Below are 25,123 nucleotides of genomic sequence, written 5' to 3'. Positions count from 1 at the left end.
TTACAAAAAGGGTATTATATTGTGTTTGTGTGCCTAAAATTCATTAAATGTTTTTTTTTTTCCAGAAAATTTGCATTTGAAAAATCGCTGCGTAAATATTGGGTGACATTACAAATTGCAAACCCCACCATTTTATTCTCTATGATCTCTGCGAAATTATATATATATATATATATATATATATATATATATATATCTATATATATATATATCTATATATATATATATAATCTCAATATATACACTCACTGGCCACTTTATTTTGTACACCTTGCTTGTACCATGTTGGACCCCCTTTTGCCTTCAGAACTGCCTCTTAATTCTTTGTGGCATAGATTCAACAAGGTGTTGGAAACATTCCTCAGAGATTTTGGTCCATATTGACATGAAAGCATCACGTTGTTGCTGCAGATTTGTCGGCTGCACATCCATGATTCAAATCTCCCATTTCACCACATCCCAAAGGTGCTCTATTGGAATGAGATCTGGTGACTGTGGAGGCCATTGGAGTTCAGTGAAATCATTGTCATGTTCAAGAACCCAGTGGTGAGATGATTTGAGCTTTGTGACATGGTGCATTGTCCTGCTGGAAGGAGCCATCAGAAGATGGGGACACTGTAGTCATAAAGGGATGGACATGGTCAGCAACAATACTCCATGCTTTCATGTTGTTTACACCAAATTCTGACTCTACCATCTGAATGTCGCAGCATGAAATTGAGACTCGTCAGTCCAGACCACGTTTTTTCCAATCTTCTATTGTCCAATTTTTGAGCCTGTGCAAATTGTAATGAGTGGTTATTCAAAATACTGTTGTCTATCATCTCCAACCAGTCTGCCCATTCTCTTCTGCCCTCTGACATCAACAGGGCATTTTTGACAACTGTCGCTCACTGGATATTTTCTCTGTTTCGGACCATTCTCTGTAAACCATAGAGAAGGTTGTGTGTGAAAATCCCAGTAGATCAGCAGTTTTTGAAATACTCAGACCAGCCCACCTGGCACCAACAACCATGCTATGTTCAAAGTCACTTAAATCGCCTTTGTTGCTGCCATTTGATTGGCTGTTTAGCAGTTTGTGTTACCAAGCAATTGAACAGGTGTACCTAATAAAGTAGGGTGACCAGACATCCCCGATTTCTGGGGACAGTCCCCGGATTGAGGACACTGTCCCCGGACCAAGTCTGTCCCCAGTTTTGTCTCCAGATTGGAGTTGAACAGGGGCTGGGGCAATTTCAAGGACAGTCAGTGCAGAATTAATAAAAATATTTCTGAATTACACATCCCCACTCCGCCGCTCCTACTAGCTTTGGGGGGTGTATTTTATGGTTGGAGCGGAGTGAATATTTCTTCATTTTCGGATGCCAGCTTGCTTGCATGTTCTTCTGCCTTGGCTCAAGTCCCGGACAGTCACCTGTCTGCTTATCTCCTTGCCTTCCCTAGCAGAGTGATCTTCCCCTACTCCTCACCCAGTAGTAGCTGGGGGGCCCGGAGAGTAAGACTTGACAGGCTGTGAGGCGGGCGACGGGCAGAGAGTTGCTGATTGCGGCCATTACTAGTTAAAAAAAATATGTCCCCGGATTTCATTTTAAAAATCTGGTCACCTTATAATAAAGTGGCCGGTGAGTAAGGATATAAAATGGCATTTTATATCTCCTTTGGGTCTGGCATAGATTTTAAGTGGAACTCCATGGCAAATTTAAAAAAACAATTGGCGTGGGGTCTCCCCCAAAATCCATACCAGACCCTTATCCAATCTCATGTGCCATCAGAGGGGGGTGGGGTCATCCGGTTACGTCAGCGGGTGGCCCCGCCCTTGCCTATATAACAGCTGTCACAGCGAAAAGACAGCAGTCGGCAAAACGCCTCCCATGGAGGCGGAGTATTTTAATTTTTGTCTATTTTTCAAGTCCATTGGCGCTGTGATTAAAGATGGGTGGACATCACAGGAAACTTTATTTTTTTATTTTTTTAATAAAGGAATTGTTAAAAACCATGTATTGTGGTATTTTCGTTTTTTTTACACTATTTATGTTGAATGGGTACCTATATTGCCAGGATCCGGCAATACATCACAGCCGCGAGCAATTGTAAAGTATTTTTTTTTCCTTTAGAAATGTAATTTTGCTGCGGCACAGTAAAAGACATGAGAGAGATGCACTACTTTACAGGCAGAATAAGGGGACCCCCCCACCTGCAGTAACCGGGTCCTCCTCTTCTGCAATTGCCCCCATAGAAAGCCACTTTCCATGGGGGCACCTGTGCATGCTCACTCCCAAGCCGCCCTGCCTGCGACTATTGACGCAGGGTGGGTGGCTCAGTCTCACCCCCTGCTCGCTCAGCACAGAGTTTGATTGACAGCAGCGGGAGCCAATGGCTCCCGCTGCTATCAATCTGCCCAAGGGGGAGTAAGACAGTGGTGAGAGTCGCTGCTCTCGTACACATTGCTGTTTGGGATCAGGCTCAGGTAAGTATAAGGGGGGCTGGGGGTAATTTTGCAGCATCGTGGGTTTTTCACCTTGCATAAAATCGGACGTAGCTGATCAAAAGATCGGGGTAAAGAGCCAATCACGGCAGCTCTTTACCATGTGATCAGCTGTGTTCAATCACAGCTGATCACAGTGTAAACAGGATTTGCCAGTTATCAGCAATCCTGACAGCGTGTGAGGAGAGGAACGCCAAAAACCAGCAAATCCACACAGGAGACATCTGCACTGACAATCGGGGCAATGATCATCTGTGTCCTGATGATCAGTGCAGCCCCAACAGTGTCCACCAGTACTGCCAATCTGTGACCACCACTGCTGCCAATTTGTGCCAATCAGTGCCCATCAGTGATGCCTATCAATGATGACCATCAGTGTCGCCTATGATTGCCTCCTATCAGTGCCACTTATCAGTGCAGCATCATCAGTGCCCATCAGTGCAGCCTTATCAGCCCACATCAGTGAAGGAGACATTTTTTTTATTTACAGAATTATTTAACAGAAACTAAGAAAATCTTTTTTTTTGTTAAAATGTACTGTGTTTTTTTGTTTGTTTTGCAGTGGTGGTTAACCACTTCCCTACCGCCCATAGACTTATGACGTCCACAGATGGGATCTCCCATCCTCGGTGGACGTCATTTGACATCCTGTGTTTCCCGGCCGTCTAGGGGGTGCGCGCGCCCACGGTATCGCGCGGGACCCGGTGCGCATGCCCGGCGGCCGCAATGTCCGCAATCACGGCAGGACTGTGGATCTGTGTGTGTAAACACACAGATCCATGGTCCTGTCAGGTGAGGAAACCGAGGTGTGTTCCCAGTACAGAGGAACACCGGTCTCCTCCCCTTGTGAGTCCCCTCCCCTTCCCTGCCCGTCACATTTACACAGTTATCAGTGCAGTTTTATAGCACTAATCGCTGTATAAATGTGAATGGTCCCAAAAATGTGTCAAAAGTGTCCGATATGTCCGTCGCAATGTCACGGTCACAATAAAAATCGCAGATCGCCACCATTACTAGTAAAAAAAAAAAAAATGCAATAAAACTATCCCCTATTTTTTAGACGCTATAACTTTTGCGCAAACCAATCAATATATGCTTATTGCGATTTTTTTTTCTTTTTACCGAAAATATGTAGAAGAATATGTATTGGCCTAAACTGAGGATTTTTTTTTATTATAGATTTTTGGGGGGATATTTATTACAGCAAAAAGTAAAAAATATAGAATTTTTTTCAAAATTGTCGCTCTATTTTTGTTTATAGGGCAAAAAATTAAAACCACAGAGGTGAACAAATACCACCAAAAGAAAGCTCTATTTGTGGGAAAAAAAGGACGTCCATTTTGTTTGGAAGCCACGTCGCACGACTGCGCAATTGTCAGTTAAAGTGACGCAGTGCCGAATCGCAAAAAGTGCTCTGGTAAGGAAGGGGGTAAATTCTTCTGGGGCTGAAGTGGTTAAACATCACTAAAATAAATCTCTATCTGTCAAAAAAATTATAAAAATGTAGTTTGGGTACAGTTTTGCATGACCGAGCAATTGTCATTCAGAGTTTGACAGTGCTGAAAGCTGAAAATCGGCCTGTGCAGGAAGGGGGTGAAAGTGCCCAGTAGGCAAGTGGTTAAGTACCGTATTTATCGGCGTATACGTGCACTTTTTTCCCCTTAAAATAAGGGAAAAATCATGGGTGTGCGATATACGCGGATCCCCGCTTCCCAGTATATGTCGGTGAACGCCGTCACCGACATATACTGAGCGCAGTACACTTAGGTACACTCGGCCAGGCTCGGCTCCCCTCGCGGTCACGCCCTGTGCGGCACAAGGCGTGACCACGAGGGGAGCCGAGCCTGGCCGAGTGTACCCGAGTGTACTGCGCTTGGTATATGTCGGCGGCAGTGTTCAAACACAGCGTGGGAAGCGGGGATCGACTCAGAAACAGCGCGGGAGAAGCGGGGAGGACACCACCAGGGCCGCAGACGGACAAGGCCGCGATGGACCCCGGGCAAGACACCGACGAGGGACATTCAAACTGTGAGTATTTTCTTTTTTTCCTGAAATTTCCCTTCCAGGTTGGGGGTGCGCGCTATACGCCGCGGCGCGTTATATGAAGATAAATACGGTAATTGTTCACATACTAGCTCAAGCTACCTGACGTTTTGAAAGCCAGGTCTAATCTGGAAATAATTTAGCCACAAAGAAAAACCAGATCAAGTCCAAAAGGGTTTCCATCATAACATTTGTGACCAAATCTAGTTTTATTTATTTGTAGATGTAGATTAATGTCCTTTCCAGTATACAGTTTTCTAGAAATTTCAGAAAAGTATTTCTACTATTGCTTGCCAACCACTTCACAAAGGTCTGTTACATTTTCTAATAATATTGTATTAGGTAGATCTTCTAATTTGTATAAAGCAAGTTCTAAATTCATATGTGGTACTACTGCATGAGGTTTTAATGGACTCCATCTCATCTTTTTTAAACTATGCAAATCATCTAGCATAAAAATAATAGTAAATTAGCTGACTTTGTTTTGAATGAGTTTTAGCCAAAGTTAGATAAATAGTTGTTTTAACCTAAGTGTTACAGACAGGAGAATGTGATGCATAGACCTGATAATCACTGCAGGAAATCCTTCTTTAGAAAGTGCATGTTACATTTCTAAATAGAGGAAACCAAGAAGACCATAGCATTTATCAGGGTTTTAAATGAAAACAACAGCCATTTCTAGAAAAATAATCACTTTATGATAAACAAAGATTTACTATATCAGAAAGTTTTATCATTACAATACTGTAGGTGCGCACTGAAAAGGAATTCAGCTTACATATTATTTGGAACTAAAGCTTTATGTTACAAATGGCCAAACCCAACCTGTAAGTGGAACTATGATTGGGCAGGTGTTGGCGACAATTTGTTCCCTGCCCCACTTCTTTAAACATAAATGTAACTTTTCTGTGACATATCACATTGACATTCTAGTAGAATCTTCAGTGTGGAATGCTGCATGCAAGGTTAGATTTTCTGTAGCCGTCATTTCAGCACAAAGTTCAGGTACCCATCTTTTAGCCATCTTCCCTCTACTCCTGCATCCCTTTCCATGGGAGCACACAGAATTGGGACCAATTGCCCACGTGTACTAAATCCACAGCATTTAGCTTCCATCACGAAGGCCCCGTACACACGGTCGGACACAACCGATGAGAATGGACCGAACGGTCCAAACCGACCGTGTATAGCCCATCGGTCTGTTTTCCTTCGGTCCAAAATTTTAAAACATGCTTCAAAACCGAACCGATGGACCGCTGCCCGATCGGTCCAAACAGATGGTTAGTACAGAAAAGCATCGGTTCAAAACCCGCGCATGCTCAGAATCAAGTCGACGAATGCTTGGAAGCATTGAACTTCGTTTTATTCAGCACGTTGTGTGTTTGACGTCACCGCGTTCTGACCCGATTGGTTTTTGGAACGATGGTGTGTACGCACATCCGACCATCAGGCCACTTCAGCGGCGAACCGATGAAAACAGTCCATCGGACCATTTTCATCGGTTTGGAACGACCGTGTGTACGGGGCCCAAGTCACAGTCAAGGCACTCTTATTAGTTTACCATTCTCTTTCCCATGTCTCCTCCATAGCTCTGCCCAGCCGAACTTGCTTTCAGATGATACATTTACTCCCAGGCTTCACCACTGCTTATACTGTATAGAGGACCCTGTCCAGGCCTCCAATGCAGTATGCACCCCACTACAGGACCTGCAGAAGAAGGTCAGGGGAGACAGGGTGACTACAGCAATTCTTCCCATGTTCTGTACCAAATCACCTAGGGCTTCAGCCCTGCAATGGGCCTTTTAAATCAGCGACACCGAAGACTACATCTTAGCAGCTCTGGGGTATCTCTCTCCATGCCCTGTCAATATTGGACTAAGGAGGAACTTTTCTAAAAGGGGAGCTAACACCTAAGTACAACTTTAATGTCCTCATCCTGCAGATCCATTTCCTTGCCTTTTCCTGTTCTCCATTTATCACTTATACCCTTCATTAAACCCAGACACACCTTTAAGCATCTGAACTCACTTGGAAACTACCTAAAGGCTCAATAGCCTCATTGTCAAGTACTGAGTCAATGAATGCTAACCTTTTACTTCACTTTGATGTAGGTATGTACACTGCGTTATGTAGAGGAACCCACTAGATGTGACCCAATGAATATATGATGACTTGAGTTCTCCCTTACTTGTACAGAGGCTGATGGCACACCAAAGCACTAGCTTTGACTAAGCACTGAAGCTACAGTGCGAAACGTTAGCTTTTGTTCCAATTTTTTTGCTGTGGCATATTCATTTTGTGATTGATTTGAATTAAAATAACATTTTTGGAGTGCGGTCTAGGAGAATTTATTTTTATGATTTATTGCTAGAACTTGAACAACGGGAGAGGGTGCAGGGTATGGGATACAGGGCCGATCCTAGGCAGGGTGCACAGGGTGCATTGCACCCAGGCGCCTGCAGAGGTGGGGGTGCCGAACATCTAACAGACCCTCTAACAGAAGCCCTCTCTGTGTCCATCACAGAGGCCCTTCTCCAGGTCCCAATAAAGTACTTTGCTTCTCTTCCTGTATTTTGTTTATTGTTAAGGGATCATGTAAGGATCCCAGGTTAATGAAGACTTTGGGGGAGAGCATCTCTGTGGTTGAGTCATTGCAATAGAAACATTTGTAAAGGGGAGGTGTTAGTAAAATGATGATGCCCATGTGGGGGCAGCAGAAATATTTCTGCACCCAGGCGCCTGTAACCCTAGGATCGGCCCTGTTGGGATACTCCAGACTGCAAAATTCAATAAGAGGACTCTTCTGTGCTACACTCCCTAGAGATAGATTCTTGCTAAACTTCAGCATACAGCTCCCCACAAGAGAAGAACTACTTGGCTCAGATCTCCAAATAGTACAGTCATCATGGTCTTGTAGAACAGTCAGTACTCAAATGGCCAGGGAGCAGCTGTACCTATTCAGCTTCATCTAGATCAGTGGTTCTCAACCTGGGGGTCGGGACCCCCTCGGGGGTCAAATGATGATTTGCCAGGGGTCACCAAATCCTGGGCTGTTTCTGAATCCCGCATCGCTCTCCCAGCCTTCTTGCGGATGCTCAGCAGGGTTGTCTCTGGAGCCAGTGGCCACCCAGCTGGGCTGTTCTGGAGCACACGGCTGCCCACTCAGCCTCTTCGCAGCCGCCCATTCAGTTCATGGCATGGGTTGGGGGGCAGAAACTAGAGGTCCGCTGACTGGTGAGGATTGTGAGATGGGAGGGGCTGGAGGAGACCCTATCTCCTGATTTCAGCATAGGTGTCACTGCTACGGGACACCACAAAGTCAGAGACACACTGGGTAACACTACCTATGATTATAGTTGCCATTAAAAGTCCCCACTACAGTTCTCAGATCAGCAGATGACCTTGATCAAGAGCACCTAAGTTGGCTGATCAGAACTCCCCCCAGCATTGCCACTCATCCCATTCCCCCTCCACCAAGGAGTAAGAGAAGGAATTAAAATAGAGAATACATGGAAGGGAGAGGAAAAGAGGGGGAGGAAGAAAGAAAAAGGGAGAGAAAGAATAAGAGAAAAAAATAAGAAAGACGGCTAGAGAGAGGAATGGGGGGAAAAAACAAGAAATTAGGATAGCGAGAGATAAAAGGGAAAAAGAGGAGAACAAAGAGAAAGAGTGGTGCATCCTAAAATGTACCATATGAGGTTTTAATAATGTACAAGTGGTGGGGACTCAGGGAGCGCTAAATTTCCATGGGTTAGGTTGCCCAAATTACTTGTCTTGCCTTGGGTGCTGACAACCCACGCTACGAAAATAATTTTACTTTTAGGGGTCCCCACAACTTGGGAAATTTTATCAAAGGGTCACGGCACTAAAAGGTTGAGAACCACTGATCTAGATGCCTTCACGTGAGGCTTTGCAGACTGAATTCGACAGGTGATGTTTTGAGGTGTCGAGCATAACATTGGAAAATACCCCCTCTCCAGCTCTGCCACAGCTGGAACCTTGATGAGCAGCAACTTATCTTAGTAGAGCTCTTCTGCCCTCAATAAAGGAGCTCAATAAATATTCAGACTATCTAATTAACTCTCCCCACCCTATGTTCTGGCAACATGCAGAAATCAGTACGGAGTAATCAAATCTACAGCCTGTGAACTCTAGCACAGTCTAAAGCAATTTAAAGCCAATTCAGTGGTTAAATTGAGACAAAAAAAAAAAAGTAGCACTACCCCCACAGGAGCCACTGATGAATGAAGGTATCTCCACCCTGCACAGCCAGCCACATTACATTTTCCACCACACGCTGGAGTCAAGAATCAGTCTTTGCAGCTTTGTTTTTGCATTTTATTATAGGTATTGAACTTGTTGAGGGTATTATGGGATGCCCGCTTAATTTAAGATGGTATCACTCATCTTCAATGACACAACTATATACAGCTTGTATATGCACTTCTACTTTTACCTCCAGCGGAACCTTGCTTGTAGAACAACAACTCCCACGACCAGCTGGCACTGTATAAATGGCCTGAAAATAGTACAATCAGACCAGTAGCAAGGACCATGGGCCAATGCTGGAGCTAGTAATCTCCTAGAGACAGAGGGCCTACTGGGAGCTGACCCACTATTCTGGCACAGTGGGGGGCGATTTCCGTATTTATCTGCGTATAACATGCACAGGCCTATAACACGCACCCTGTCTTTAAGAGGCAAGTTTCAGGAAAAAAACTTTCCACAGCCCCCTGCGTATAACACGCAGGCACAGTTTACCCTCTATTTTCAGGGTAAAAAAGTGAGTGTTATACGCCAATAAATACAGTAACTAAAGGTTAATCGACTGTGCACTGTGCAAATGCAGTTGCTCCAGAGTTTAGTAAATAATGGGGAGCTCTGCTGACTTCCATCATCAAATCATAAGCAAGCAAAAATGCTGTTTTTTTTTTTTTTGAATGAGATTGAGTATTCTTTGTAAGTTGAAGTTTTAACAGATTTGCTAAGCTCTGGAGCACCTGCACTTGCAAAGTGCACAGTATATTTGCCTTTAATAAATCTACCCTAATGTAGCACCCTGGTTGTTGGTAGGGTTGCTAACAGATTTAGTTTGCTAGGTGGTAACTAGCCTGGCTAATTGTTAGGGGGGTCCGCTGACTTTTCTCTAACTCTGGATTTGATGCACCTCTCTCTTCTGTCACTAGGTGGCATTGTTGCCTGTGTCATTAGAATGACAAAGGCATAGTGAATTCAGACTAGGAGTGGATGGGTTGTCTCAGACAATTGGCAGGGCCTTCTTTGGCCCCTTGGCCTGCTGGGAGAGCCTATTTATTCAGGAGGAGTCAGGTGGAGTCAGGTGATCAGGTTTCTGTGCCAGCAGGACAGCTGTCTGGGTGGACGTGTGTTACAAGGCTCAGGTGGCTAGGCCAGAAGCCAGAGGCCTATCCCAGGAGCACCTGGCTGCTAGTCTGTCTAAGGCCTATCCAGGTTTCAGAGAAGCAGAGCAGGGTTGGGACTTCAGGCCTATAGCCCAACCAAGTTGCAGAGGTTCCGCCAGATGGGGAACTGAATTGTTGCCATAAGGAACGACCACTTCTGTCGCCAGGGACAAGTGAGGATCAAGGCCAGAGGTAAAGGGAAAGCAAGCGTACATACTCACCAGCACACCATGGATCGAAAACTTCCATCCAAAAGTTTTAATGAAAGAGACCACATCACAAAGGAAAGTGTACTTTCCTTTGTGATGTGATCTCTTTCATTAAAACTTTTGGACGGAAGTTGTCGATCCATGGTGTGCTGGCGAGTATGTACGCTTATTTGATGTTTCCAGGACCCAACTGGTAATCGCTACAGCACCCATTATATTATGAGTCATATTTACCAGGAACGTGTGCAATAGGAATATTGTTGAGACTGTAAAGGGGAAGCAGTAGCCACCAAGGGACAACCACCCCTGTTATCAGAGGCCAGTGTATAGAAGTCTGAAGTACGGGGGCAGCCGGGGACAGTGAAGAAGTGGGAAAGCTTCAGCAGAGTGTCCAGCCAGGGACCAAGGCGGGTTAGCAAGGGTTAAGCTTGAGGAGTATTCAGCGGGTTAGCTGTGGAAGAGCTCAGGGGATCCAGTGATGACTGGGATTTTGAAGTCTAGTGAGAGACCAGAAACTCAGTGAAGATCTACAGTGGGATACTGTGAGATGTGAGAGAAGATCTGTAATGGGTTACTGTGAGTTACGTGTATAGATCTTTATTGACTGTTGAAAGTTCAGTTGCCATAGGAGACAGCAGTTCTACAAATACAGTTGCTACATCCAGCTTAAAGGCCCTTCACCTGTATAGCTGTCTGACTATTATGTTTGCCTCTGAGTATGCTCTTGCATCTGCCTAAGGGTGTCCTGGCCCTAACCCTCTCTCCACCAGTTCTATTTAAGAGAAAATACATCTCTTTTTCTTGCATTCAAAAAGTTACTGGCGCCCATGTTTCCAACTAGCATTACACCAACCATGCGAACTGTGCAAAGTTTGTATGGCTGGACATTTGCTAAACCCAGTGAGAATTCTGAAAACCCCAAACATGGCACCTGAACTCCAACGAAGTCAATAGAGCTTAAACTTTTTTTTTTTTTTTCCTGGCCTTTTCCAAGGTCAGTTTGCAAGCTTCTGTTTAACAAAGGGGCATGGGTAGCTGGGCACTGTCTTGGGGAACATGAGTTTTCCTTTAGGGCACACTCGTTACCCCCCTCCTCACCAGTCCACTCAGACTGCATATCCGGATAAGAGTCTGGTATGAATTTTAAGGGGGAGCCTATGCAAGAAAAAAGACAGATAGATACATTAGATTGAACAGGCATACATATCTTCCCCTAACAAACATACTGAGGCTGAATGTCTGGAAGCACAAGATACTTTGAAGTATTTATCCAGCTGTAAAGCAGACAATAAGAAATGTATTTTTTGTATGGGTGGCCTTTTGGCTATTATTGTGAAATTGCAACAAACCGCAAAGTTTATTGGGGTCTTAATATCAGTCCTTAAAGCGGGGGTTCTTTTTTTTTTGTTATATGCATCTGCCGCTCATCCCATATTTAAGTGTGTACTCACGTGTCTTTATTTCGTAGGCCACCGCAATGTCTTTCAGCCACAAAAGATAACTTATAAAAATAGTTCCTGGAGGCTTCCATCTTGCTTGTGGGCACTCTGAAGTCCACAAGCAAAACCTTTCCGGGATGCCGTGGCACGATCTACCTAGTTGCCAGCAAATAAAATGGCGGAACCGCCCTCATCACGTGACCTGCTTCACGGGTCACGTGAAGAGGGAAATCCCGCGATATCGAGAGAATCTGCCTAATGACTCCTCTCCTGGGAAGCATGACGCTGTGCTCCCAGGAGACTTTGCGATGGAGTCCCAGAAAACGACACGCCCACTCCCGTGGGAAGGATACCCGGAAGTGTCTGTTATTCCAAGGTGAATAAAGGTACTGTGATTGTTTAAAAAAAATTAACAGCGGACTATAAATGTGTTCAATGTGACGGTCTTAATTAGATAAAGTGTCTCTTGAGGGTGAACCTCCGCTTTAAGGAGTTGTGGTTTTAAAATAACTACCCCAATTATATCATACTATACAAGTCTAGGATGCCCAGGCCATTATCTTAACTATGGAATTTTGTAAAATGTAAAAACCTACAGGAATTTTTTTACCCATGGAACTTTGATATGTTGTGCCAAATAAAGTTAGTAAAAATATTCTTAAAAAATACAAAATGTATTCAATATTAGAATTAAAAACAGACATACTAGACATTACATATGTCATAGTGAAACAGACAAATTATACAGTGCCTTGAAAAAGTATTCATACCCCTTGAAATTTTCCAAATTTTGTCATGTTACAACCAAAAGCATAAATGTATTTTAATGGGATTTTATGTGATAGACCAAAACAAAGTAGCACATAATTGTGAAGTGGAAGGAAAATTATAAATGGTTTTAATTTTTTTTTTTTACAAATAAATATGTGAAAAGTGTGATGTGCATTTGTATTCAGCCCCCTTTACTCTGATACCCCTAACTAACATCTAGTGAAACCAGTTGACTTCAGAAGTCACCTAATTAGTAAATAGAGTCCACCTGTGTGTAATTTAATCTCAGTATAAATACAGTTGTTCTGTGAAACCCGCAGAGGTTTGTTAGAGAACCTTGGTGAACAAACAGCATCATTAAGGCCAAGAAACACACCAGACGGGGCAGGGAACAAGTTGTGGAGAAGTTTAAAGCAGGGCTAGGTTATAAAACATATCCAAAACATCTGAACATTGGGGGAAGCAGGGTTTGAGAGATTTCATCCAGGATTTCCACTGTACAAATCATTTGCAGACATGTGCAGACTACAGATTTATATGAAGCTCTAGAGGCCAATGTAGCAAGGTCTTTTACTTCTTTTGGTCTAATGAGGACCTCCAAGGTCAAAGATAGCTGACATCCTTCTATATGTGGTGGGTTGTGAGGCATAGTGGGTCCAAAGATGGTGAAAGTCAATGGGCGCCAGAAACGTCTTGGATTAAAAAATATTTATTTTGACAGTCCTTTTTATATATTTTGGAGGAAAGAGGGTTAGGGCCAGGACACCCTTAGATAGTTGTAAACTTGATTGGCAGACACAGAGTATTCAATAGGAAGAAAGCCGTACAGAGAGAGGCTCCAGCAAAGCACAACTTCTGCACATGCAGGATTTCTGTCTACTATGGTAACAGTCTTTTAACAGTTAACTAACTCAACTTATCAGTTCTTTCAGCTCCACTACAACTGCTCCTTGTAGTTCTTCAATACAGAGCTCCTGGTCTCTCAATAGATATACTGATTCACTGACAATGAATCCCTTGAGCTCCTCCAAGGTTTGCGGTGGTAACCTACGCAAGTGTCACCTCCGCTTCTCTGCTAAGTCCCTAGCTTGGCACTCCCGATACTTTTCAAGCTTCACCCCTGCTGACCGGCTCAGTCCCTGGCTTGACACACAAGGCTGCTCTGCAAGTGTCACCTCCGCTGGTTGGGTCCCTAACTTGATCACCGCCTGAAGTTACACCGTGCCCTTCGGTGAGAATATGATTCCGGTACTTGCTTCAGTAACTCACTGTGGTCCCTGGTAAAGGCGAGTGGTCCCTTTGTGGCGATAGCTTCTCTTCTACCTCCGACCACTGACAGGTTCTCCGGCCGGCAGAACCGTCACTTTTGGTTGGACTGCAAGCCGCAGTCCCAACCCTGCACTGCCCTCTTACTTCTGGATAGGCCTTTACACAGCCTGGCAGCCAGATGCCCCCAGGATAGGCCTAATTTCTGGCCTAGCAGCCTGGTGCAGATGACACATGTCCACCTAGACGGCAGTCCGGGTGGCACAGAACACAGATCACCTGACCTCACCCGAATATATAGGTTCTCCCAGCAGGCCTTTGGTTTAAAGAAAACCCCTACTCATTGGCTGGGACACCCACATACCCATAACCTGACCTTGGGTTGCCCTTCTTGTATCTAGTACCACCAAGTACCCGGCCACCTAGTAATAGAAGAGAAAAGTGCAACAAGGACAAGCTTAGGAAGAAATCAATAGATCCCTATCAATTGACCAAGATAACTACTCTTGGCAAGTAAATTTGTGAGGAGCGCCCTGACTAAACTTCAGGGAATTACACTAATATGCCAGCTTTGTCTCATAAAATCCTGTCTATGTATACCTTGATGCACATGATATAGTGAAAACTTGTTAATGGCAGAGAGTTATGCTATACATCACTGTTTGGAATATTCCACATTTTATGGAACTCGATAAGTTAAAGCTAATATAGAGATTGGTGGTCCAAATTTCAGGTTCAGGAAATACATAAATTATTGGGAAAACAGAGAGCTGTAAACATTCAGATCATTACAACAACAGTTTTAAATACCCAAAACGACGTAGTTTCTGTTTATACAGGTTCTTCAAGCTTTTCAGGTGCTGGAAAAAGAGCAGACTGGGGGACTTAGCCCAGCACCAATATTTAATTATGTTAGTCAAATGATCAAAGGTTTTATCTTGAACTATATAGAATGATTCTAGCTGGGAAAGGGATAGAGGAGTATACAGTATTTGGAATGATGTCCTGGCCATTAATTGTCCACAAGGCCCTTTTAAACATGTCTTAACTCTACATTGTAATGATATCTCATTATACCAGGGGTCAAGTCCTGGGGAAAAAAGTGTGGGAATTCCCACCCAAGATCCACTCCCCCACCAAAAAAAATAAATAAATGATACGCTCATATGCATAATTACTAAACCGTATGTTTTTTTTTTTCCGATCCACTGTACCTTAGTAATCCTTTATGTTACTGGCCGCTTCCTGTATATGGATTCATGGGGTAGTGTGCGGGTATTCTGTCACTTCCTGTATATGGATTCATGGGGTAGTGTGCGGGTATTCCGTCACTTCCTGTATATGGATTCATGGGGTAGTGTGCGGGTATTCCGTCACTTCCTCGATGCCGCAATGTCTCCTGGGAGCTTTTGTCATTGTTCCCAGGAGACATTGCCGAGGTCTGCCGCGAGTTATCACGGGAAGCAAGTTCTTTCTAAATACTGCGATAACTCGCGGCAGACCTCCGCAATGTCTCCTGGGAACAATGACAAAAGCTCCCAGGAGACATTGCGGCATCGAGGAAGTGACGGAATATCCGCACACTACCCGATAAATCCATATACAGGAAGCGGCCAGTAACATAAAGGATTACTAAGGTTCGCATGCCCCTGACAGTGACTCGAGCTGGGCATCGGCGCTTAGTGAAGGATTGGCTCGGTCGGCTCGGCTGCTCTTGTCCTGCAAAGGGAACTGTGTTCCTGCTGTGAAAAAAGTGCAGGAACTCCGTTCCCACGCGTTCCCGCAGGACTTGAGCCCTGCATTATACACATACCTGTACAAATGATTTAGAAGGTATTAAACAATGAAAGAGTACTTTATACACCTACAGTAAGTGAACTCCAGGGGCATGAGACAGAATCAAAAAGACATTGGGCCGGATTCAGAAAGAGATACGACGGCGTATCTCCTGATAAGTATGGCCATCGTTCCCGCGCCGAGTTTTGAATTTTTTACGTTGTTTGCGTAAGTCGTTCGGAAATACGGCCGGACGTAATTTACATTAACGTCGAAACCAATGACGTCCTTGCGACGTCATTTGGAGCAATGCACGCTGGAAAATTTTTCGGACGGCGCATGCGCTGTTCGATCGGCGCAGGGACGCGCCTGATTTAAATTTTAGACGCCCCCTAACCGCGGAATTTGAATTCCGCCGGGGGATTTACGATACGCCGCCGCAACTTTAGAGGCAAGTGCTTTCTGAATAAAGCACTTGCCTCAAAAACTTGCGGCGGCGTAACGTAAATCAGATCTAAAGATCCGCTGACCTATCTGAATCTGGCCCATTATGCCTCTCTGTCTCAGTTCCCATATTTCTAGTCTTCACTAACCACCTATAATTACTTGTTACCCTTGTTGATAAATGTTGTATGAGGTCCTTTGTTTTTCCTGTCTTATACACAGTGGTTTACCATGATGCCAAATGGATCCTCACACATGGGCTACATGCTCCAGCATACTGAAATATATTTTTTCCCCTTTTTTTTTTTTTTTAGTACCAGCATACTGAAAAATCTTCATTTTGGCATCTTGCTATTAACCTCTTAATTACCCAGTTAATTGCTTTCATTTACTACTAGGGATGAGCTCCGGCGTGTTCGCACACTCCATGTGCAGAGCCTGCCAGGAAGTTGGCAAGGCGCTGCGCTAATCACAGGCAGTGAGACATTTCCCGATCTCTGCAGCCGAGCATCGGGAATCTGTCTCCCTGCTTGTGATTAGCGCAGCACCGTGCCGACTTCCTGGCGGGCTCTGCACATGGTGTGTGCGAACATTCCGGAGCTCATCCCTACAATTTACCATGCAAATTGATTTTGGGGTGGAGCTTATATGAGTATAAATGTATTGCCATTTTTATTTTTAACATGCTACGACTAAGGCTGCTGCCAAAACGCTTCAGCTTTTTTGCTTGTCACTTCATGTAACAAACCATTAAAATCTATCTATGGACTACAGAGTTGCCGGCTCAATCCTTTTACTTGTTAGAAGCAAAAAGTAACTGACAATATTTTCCTGCACATAGTGTAATTCTAAGTTAAAAAAATCTGTAGTCAGAGGTGGATATTATTTTAGTACCTTGCTACCATCTAGGACTGTGGTTGCTTTCAGAACACTGTGAGAAACAGATAAAACAGAGGGTGCGCTGGCCTAGTGCATTATCCAACAATTTAATTAAAAATAAAATGTAAACTGCAACTACTTACAAACATAGGTAGTGAATGCGCTCATCCGGGCCACTACATGTGGCTACAATCTCCTGGCTTGCCAAAGCTTTGAGCTCAAGGAGGACCTCACCAGGTTGCCTGCTGGCTGACGTGTTTCAAAGGTATGTCCTTCTTCATCAGGGTTTCCAAAGTGGACATTGGTTCTGGTGACCCTGGTTGCACACTGGGATTTCTCCACTTCGTAGGGATCTACTCTCACTTCCTGTTTTGGATAGGGGTCAGAAAGTGAGGGGAAATCTCCCCTATGAGATATAGATAGGATAAAACCCAGCAGGGGTTATAACCCCCTTACTGTATACAACATGAAAAACAAGGTTCTGCCTTTATTTACACTTTAAGCCAACATGTTTCATCTATAGATGTGTGGCTATAAAGTCAACAGTGTCTGGCTGAAATATGTTAATGTAATGATAGCCAGTCCATGACATCTTTCAGTTGTCTCTGTGGATTGGTGGCCTTCTGTCTGCAAGTGCTTCACTTCCATTTTTGAGCCACCTTATTTGCATGTGTAAAGTAAAATCTGTAACATTATGTATGTTTTTTTCTGGCTGCTTGAATTCTTTACCATTATCTTGTATATTGGAATGAACTTTGATACAAGGCTTCTGAATATAGTGGCTTACAGAGTCGTTATTTTATGGAACAGTGCAATAATACTGTGATAGAAATCTCGCCGTGATGGCTGTCTCTTACATGTGATAAAAGGCTAGCGCAGAACTATCAGCTCATTGCCTTATCAATTTATGGAGTGCACATTGATCTTTACTGGGAACTGTGCTATACAGTAGGCTATCATGTTGTGCTGTATATAATTACACTGGTCTGGACTAACTTTTCATTACAATTATTATTAAAGAAGCACTACTTAGTACTTAGTGATTGTTTTTTTTATTAAATCTTGTTTCTCATATGATCATGTTATCCTAATTTTGTTATATGGGTGCAGCACTCCCTGCTTATTGCATTTTTATTTGCAGTCTTCATAATGGACCATGATTAGATGTTTTATTTCTTAAGCTTCGTACACACAATCAGATTTTCCGACAACAAATGTATGATGGCAGGGTTTTGTCAGAAAATCCAACCGTTTGTATGCTCCATCGGACAATTGTTGTTGAAATTTCCGACAACAGATGTTTTATAGCAGGCTTTCAAATTTTCCGACAACAAATGTGTCTTTTCGGATTATCCAATCGTGTGTACACAAGTCCCTCATAAAAAAAATCAAAAAGTACAAACACGCATGCTCCGAAGCAATGCTAACCATAAGACAACATTAGCAAAACTTGCCCAAAGAGTGGCGCTAAAGAGCTGAAAAAACAGGTAGTTTCATGTATGTTGGCTGTATGAATATCACGTCCAACGCCCTTCGCACAAAATTCCTCGGATTTGTCCGATGGAAATCCGATCGTGTGTACAAGGCTTTGGAATGTTTGATAGGAATACAGGTCCTGATTTATATCACTGTCCTTAATATTGACCTATCAATTAGGCAAAAGGTAACAGCTGCCATTAGGTCCTCCTTCCATCATCTTAGCAACATTAGAAGAACCAAACACTTGATTCCAACAGAGGCTGTGGCATTAATCCATGTTTTACAACATCCAAATTGGATTGCTGCAGGGTCCTCACTGGGAAAGAACTACATTGTCTGCAGCTAGTACAGAATGCATCAGTCAGGATATTTACCCACATCACCCAATTCTTCACTCCCTACACTGGCTTCCAAGATATCCTTTTAGGATTGGCCTAATGACTTTTAAAGCCCCAAATAACTTGGGTCCTGCCTATCTGACAGGTTACCCACACTTCATACGCTCCTCAGAGAAAGGAAAATGACTTATTACCAGAGTCATCTTAAAGCGGGGGTTCACCCTATATAATATTTTTTTTTCCCTCTAGCATTAAATTCGGCATAGTAGCGCGAGCTACAGTATGCCTGTCTGTATTTTTTTATCCCCGTACTCACTGTGCTATTGTACATTGAAGATTCCGGGGAATGGGCGTTCCTATGGAGAGAGAAGGTGATTGACGGCCGGCCCTGTCACGTCACGCTTCTCCGGAAATAGCCGAAATAGGCTTGGCTCTTCACGGCGCCTGCGCATAGCCTGTGCGCAGGCGCCGTGAAGAGCCGAGACCTACTCCGGCTGTCTTCGGGGAGCGTGACGTGCCAGAGCCGGCCGTCAATCATCCTCCCTCTCCATAGGAACGCCCATTCCCCGCGGCAGACGGAATCTTCAATGTACAATAGCACTGTGAGTACGGGGATAAAAAAATACAGACAGGCATACTGTAGCTCGCGCTACTATGCCGAATTTAATGCTATACTGTTGTTAAGGAGGGTGAACCACCGCTTTAAATAACTTTTGTATCTTGTGCATTTTGTCATGCAGCACCCACAATATGCATCTCACTCCCACCCATTGTCAGGAAAGCACCCTATTTGGGTGTTTTTCAAATGTAGATTCAAGACACATCTATAATTATCCTTTTTTTTTATGTGTGGTCTAATGCAGCCAATTAGATTCAAGCTTTCCATTTTCCATTGGCACCCAGGGTGCAAAACATTTATTTGTTTATATTCCGTGTAAGGTTATACGTGGCCAGATAGTAATTTGATCATTTGAGCAATTTAAGACCAGTCCTCGTGATTATAGGGTTGTGTAGACATAATCTAATGGCAACTACTCAAATTTTCTAAGCAATGGATATGCCCATTTTTAAAAAAATTGATATCATAAATCAAATTCCCTAGATCAGCCTCAATGATCAGTCTCCTGTTAAAAAGTATACGGTAAGTACCCACTGAGGGTAATGGCTGAGGGTAATGGCTGGACCATACCATGCTACATAGGTGTGCATTAGGGTGTGCACCCCAAAGCTCAAACACACATTACCGATAACTTACAATGTTCATTCAGAAAGGAAGGGGCCGGTGAATTAAATATTTACTGACCCCTTCTCCCACACATCCTAAAACATCTCCACAGTAACAGCTGGCGGGAAAGGAGAGGAGGGAAGCCGGAGGCGCTGTGGGAGGAAAGGGGGGCAGTAGGGGGAATCTGTGCTGCACAGGGTGATTAAGGTGTGCTTGGGCACACCTGGCACACTCTGTGTGCACACCTATGCCATGCTACCTTGTATATGTGCATGGGATGGCCATTATTTTCTGACCTGATGTCTGGTATGTGGTTTATGAGGTAGGCAGGGAGAGGGCAAGAGGATTCCTTTTACAATTTCCCTTTTGATTTAATGTTGAGAAGTCCATGTGAATAGATGCTGATTCTTCATTTTTCTGTATTGAAACAGTAAAGCCGCGTACACACGATCGGTCAAACCGATGAGAACGGTCTGATGGACCGTTTTCATCGGACCAAACCGATCGTGTGTGGGCCCCATCATTTATCCATAGGTTAAAAAAAAGCAATCTTGTTTTAAATTTACCCGATGGATACCTAAACGATAGAAAAAAAAAACTATCGTTAGTAGGCACAACCATCGGTTAAAAATCCACACATGCTCAGGATCAAGTCGACGCATGCTTGGAAGCATTGAACTTCGTTTTTTTCAGCACGTCGTTGTGTTTTACGTCACCGCGTTCTGACACGATCGTTTATTTAACCGATGGTGTGTAGGCACATCAGACCATCAGTCAGCTTCATCGGTTAACCGATGAAACGGTCCTTCAGTCCGTTCTCATCGGTTATGACCGATCGTGTGTACGCGGCCTTAGAAACTTCTTACTATGCATGTATCACATCTACACATTCCAGGATACTTCTGGCTGACCATGTGTAAAGGAAAAATTATAATTTTAAACTTTTTTTTAACAGCCAGACCATTATTCTCTCTGCTGGGTGTGAGTGTACGTAAGGGGAGTACGCAGTACTACTTGACTGAAACAATTATGTATGTTTATGTCACAATTGTTGCACTAAAGTGTCACTATGTCATGTTCCTGGCAAGTTTATACTGGAATGATGGTTGAGATGACCCAATAAATGCTCTGGCGAGATAAGCAATCTCTTTTGTCAGCCATTCAGGTGTGATTCCACTAAGTAGGGAGTGACACAAGGGTTATTACTCCAGGGAATTGTTATCTTGGAGGTAGAGCTGGTTCATGCTAGGGGATAGACTGGGTGGGAGGGGTCAGAGTGTTTGACAATTCTTGCTGTGCTTGCATCCTGACTTACTTCATCAATACTGCATGCAGCTGTAGGGAGCTGGCTGTGTTCTCTGCTGCAAACCCAGGACTAGCAATTCTCTCTCCAAATATACCTACCCCCTCCTCCTCTCTTCATCACAGTCTTAAATACTGAGTGGAATACAATGCAAAGAATTTGCAGTCTTGCCAATGTCAGTTTCTGCATGCTCTGAATAAGCCAAGAGGAGCTCTAAACAACTCAGACATGTTCCCTCTTCTAAGGTAAGTCAATTCTGTTTTTACCATCACTACTACAACAACATAATGTCAATAAACTTAGTAACTAGATCCAGAATGAAGGAAGCCTGCACACTGAAGACAGCTTTACTGTGCATTGCAGATTGGGATATGTCAGAATGCAGGTGCAGGCATCATGCCTAATGGTATAGGTATGTGCACCCTGTACTTTGCCGGATGCTATATTCAGGAAATGATCCAAAACATGGCATTGAATTCCAGTTAACACATTACTATTCTCTTTGAGAAAATACTCTGCTGGGCTGGAAGCATGCAGGGGCATCTGTCAGATCCCTTCTGTTAAAAAAGCAGCAATTGGTGCAGTTGGTATGGCTGAGCACATTGACCATTTAGCATCTGCACCAAGAAACTTACTTGGTCACACTAAGGCAATTAAATGCATAACTTGTACAACACCATTAACTGATGTCTACAGGGCCGGATTAACAATGGGGCTGATGGAGCTGCAGCTCCAGGCCCCTTTCTCAAGATAGGCCCATTTGCCCAACATACATTTTTTTTTTTTTTTAAGATTTTTTTTTTTCTAAGATCGAATTTGGGGGGTTGTAGCTCGATGACCAGAGGTCACAGAAACCCCACATTTGGGGGTAGGCATGGGAAGAGCTACCCCACAACTGGTTAAAATATGGGACGGCTATCATTTATGGTTCCGGAGATACGGGCCTGCTTGCACAGCCTGTCAGAAGCTACATTCAGAGCGGCCAATATAAATACAAGCTGACACACTACAGCAGACTGATAGGATCACAGGGCTTATAATAATTATTTGTATATTACTCATGGTAATTAACCCCTTGCCACCCAGGCCAATTCTGACACTTCTCTACTACATGTAAAAATCATCATTTGTTTTTTGCTAGAAAATTACTCTATGGTGGTCTTTGCACTTTTTATGTTGCACGGTGTAGAGCTGCACAATTCTGGCTAAAATGAGAATTGCAATTTTTTTGCTTAGAAGATAGATCACGATTCTCTCACGATTGTTGCGGCGTAACATCATCTTTCACATAAAAAAAAAAAAAAAAAAAATGGGCTAACTTCACTGCTTTGTTTTTATGGTTTTTATTATTCATTGAAGTGGGAAAATGCAGTGTGACATAACATATTGCAGCAATAGCCATTGTATTCCCTAGAGTCTCTGCTAAAATATATATAATGTTTGGCGGTTCCAAGTAATTTTCTGGCAAATAATATTGCTTTCTAACTTAAGAAACAAGTGTTGGACTTTAAGTGGTTAAATTTAGTTACAATGTTAGTTAGTTACAATGTTTCATTTTGTTTACAAACTTCGCAGACTGCCCAGATTTGTTCTTTACACACAGAAGTTTATCCCTTTGATCTAAGAAGGAAGTGTTAGTTACAATGTTTCCTGTTAAAAACTTGGCAGACTGCCCAGATATTTTCTTTTGACAGCTGAAAGTCTCTCCACTTGTTATATGAAAGAATCAGCAAACTCTGCATTGAAGATCGTCAGGGGGGTTGAATCGACATCACGATTTTTTTAACGATTAATTGTGCAGCTCTAGCACGGTATTTGCGCAGCAATTTTTCAAACATGTTTTTTTTGGAAAAAAATGTTTCATTCATTAAAAAAACAGTTAGTTAGTTAAGTTAGCACAATTTTTTTTGGTATCCTAAGCGATGCTTTACATTTTTTTAGGTTACATGTTTAGAGTTACAGAGGAGGTCTAGTACTAGAATAATTGTTCTCGCTCTAACGATCGTGGCGTATGTAACCTGTGTGTATCTGGCTCTGATACTACCAGTGCCTACCCAGCCACTGACTAGTATCTCTCCCCAGCCTGTCCCCACACACCCTCTCACCTGCTGACCTGTGGATGGGGGAATCACTCCTGCAGTGTTATTGTGTTCTGCCAGTGCGTACAATGATCAGTGTTGCTAACTTTAGCTGGCAGCACTGATTGTTTTAAGAAAAAAAAAACAGGCTGGTTGTACTCAAGTTGATTAATAGATTGACTTGTGTAAAACCAGCTAGCCTATACATAGATTGACTATGGCTGGTCTCTGCATAATTGGCGTAATTTCAATCCATGTATGACCCGCTTAACCACTACTCAGTCCCTAAATATCCTTCCACTCCTGTACATAGTGCTCACTGTCATACTCTCCACACTCCTCTCCTGTACATAGTGCCCACTGTCATACTCTCCACACTTCTCTCCTATACATAGTACCCACTGTCATACCCTACACACTCCTCTCCTGTACATAGTGCCCACTGTCATACCCTCCACACTCCTCTCCTATACATAGCGCCCACTGTCATACCCTACACACTCCTCTCCTGTACATAGTGCCCACTGTCATACCCTCCACACTCCTCTCCTATACATAGCGCCCACTGTCATACCCTTCACACTCCTCTCCTGTACATAGTGCCTGCTGTCATACACTTCTCTCCTGTACTTAGTGCCCACTGTCGCACCCTCCACACTCCTCTCCTATACATAGTGCCCACTGTCATACCCTCCACACTCCTCTCCTATACATAGTGTTCACTGTCATACCCTCCACACTCCTCTCCTATACATAGAGCCCGCTATCATACCGTCTACATTCCTCTCCTGTACATACTGCCCACTGTCATACCCTCCACACTCCTCTCCTGTACATACTGCCCCATCATACCCTCCACACTTCTCTCTGGTACGTACTACCCTCTGTCATACCCCCTCACTCTTCCTGTACATACTGCCCATTGTCATACCCTTCACACTCCTCTCCTGTACATAGTGCTTTTTTCCGTACCCTTTGTACTCCTCTCCTGTACATAGTGCCCACTGTTAGACCCTCCACATTCCTCTCCCTCACCTGCACATACTTCCCACTTATATACCGTCCATACTCCTCCCCTATGTCGCTTACCCACAAAAACAGTTCTTTAAAATTATACTGAATACCCTCAATGTTACCAGCTCTAGAATGGACACACTTTTGTTAGTTCAACTAAAGGAAATCTCAGTTCTCATATTTGTTCTGCCCCATTATTAGTACTCATTTAATTTTGTGATTACTACTATGATGTATAGAGGAACATCAGGGATCTCAGCTACTCTAAATATAGCACTTATATAAAAAAGTGGCCCTGAAAATATTTTTTAAATGTTGGCAACTGTGCACTTAGGCACTGCCCAAGGGCCACCGTCCACTGGGTCAGTAGGGGGCCCCATGAGAGGCTCCTGGGATCCTGTGATAATAAAGCGGTAGTAAACTTTCCTGACATTACTACTTTTTAGAGGCCCTGGGGTAGGTTATGCCACAATGTACAAGTATGCACAGCATATTAGCACATTAGTGTACACTTCAATTTTCAGACTGAGCCCTCCAGTGCTGCGATGAATCAGGCGGGGCCCGGGCGCTTACATCTTCACCCGGTCTTCCTTCTGGGTTCTGTGCCTTTGGTCACTTGCCTTGGCTGGGCTGCGTTCATGTCATTCCCACGCATTTATTTATTATTTATTACACCCCATTCACACCTCCGCGACAAAACGCCCGACGTTGGCCGCTCGTGCCGCTGGAGGGGAGAATTCCCATTGCTGTCTATGAGATGGTTCACATAGACGCCGTACACCTGCGGCATGAAAAAAGTCCCGGACCCTTTTTTTCAGGCGGCATTGGCGTTCGGCCATACAAAGCAATAGGAAGGATTTGTAAAAAAAAAGTTACACTATTCGCGGCAAAATACGCTGCGTACGCGGCGTTACTTGTCACGGAGGTGTGAATGCAGCCTAAAAGGCCCCACCA

At 43.7% G+C, this 25,123-nt stretch overlaps 1 protein-coding gene across 4 annotated transcripts in view; it reads left to right on the top strand.

The window, feature by feature from the left end:
* Positions 1-21,078: 21,078 nt before the first annotated feature.
* AIFM3 (apoptosis inducing factor mitochondria associated 3) overlaps positions 21,079-25,123 on the top strand; it is a 130,386-nt gene continuing 126,341 nt past the window's right edge. For 3 of the 4 annotated variants that reach the window (XM_040345119.1, XM_040345110.1, XM_040345102.1), the window contains exon 1: positions 21,079-21,322. The gene's annotated coding sequence lies outside the window, so the exon portion shown is untranslated. The remainder of the gene's footprint in view (positions 21,323-25,123) is intronic. The other variant, XM_040345127.1, reaches the window with a different exon arrangement.

The sequence above is a fragment of the Rana temporaria genome, chromosome 1 (genome assembly GCF_905171775.1).
Source record: "Rana temporaria chromosome 1, aRanTem1.1, whole genome shotgun sequence".
NCBI lineage: Eukaryota > Metazoa > Chordata > Amphibia > Anura > Ranidae > Rana > Rana temporaria.
This window is presented reverse-complemented; position numbering and strand designations above follow the sequence as displayed.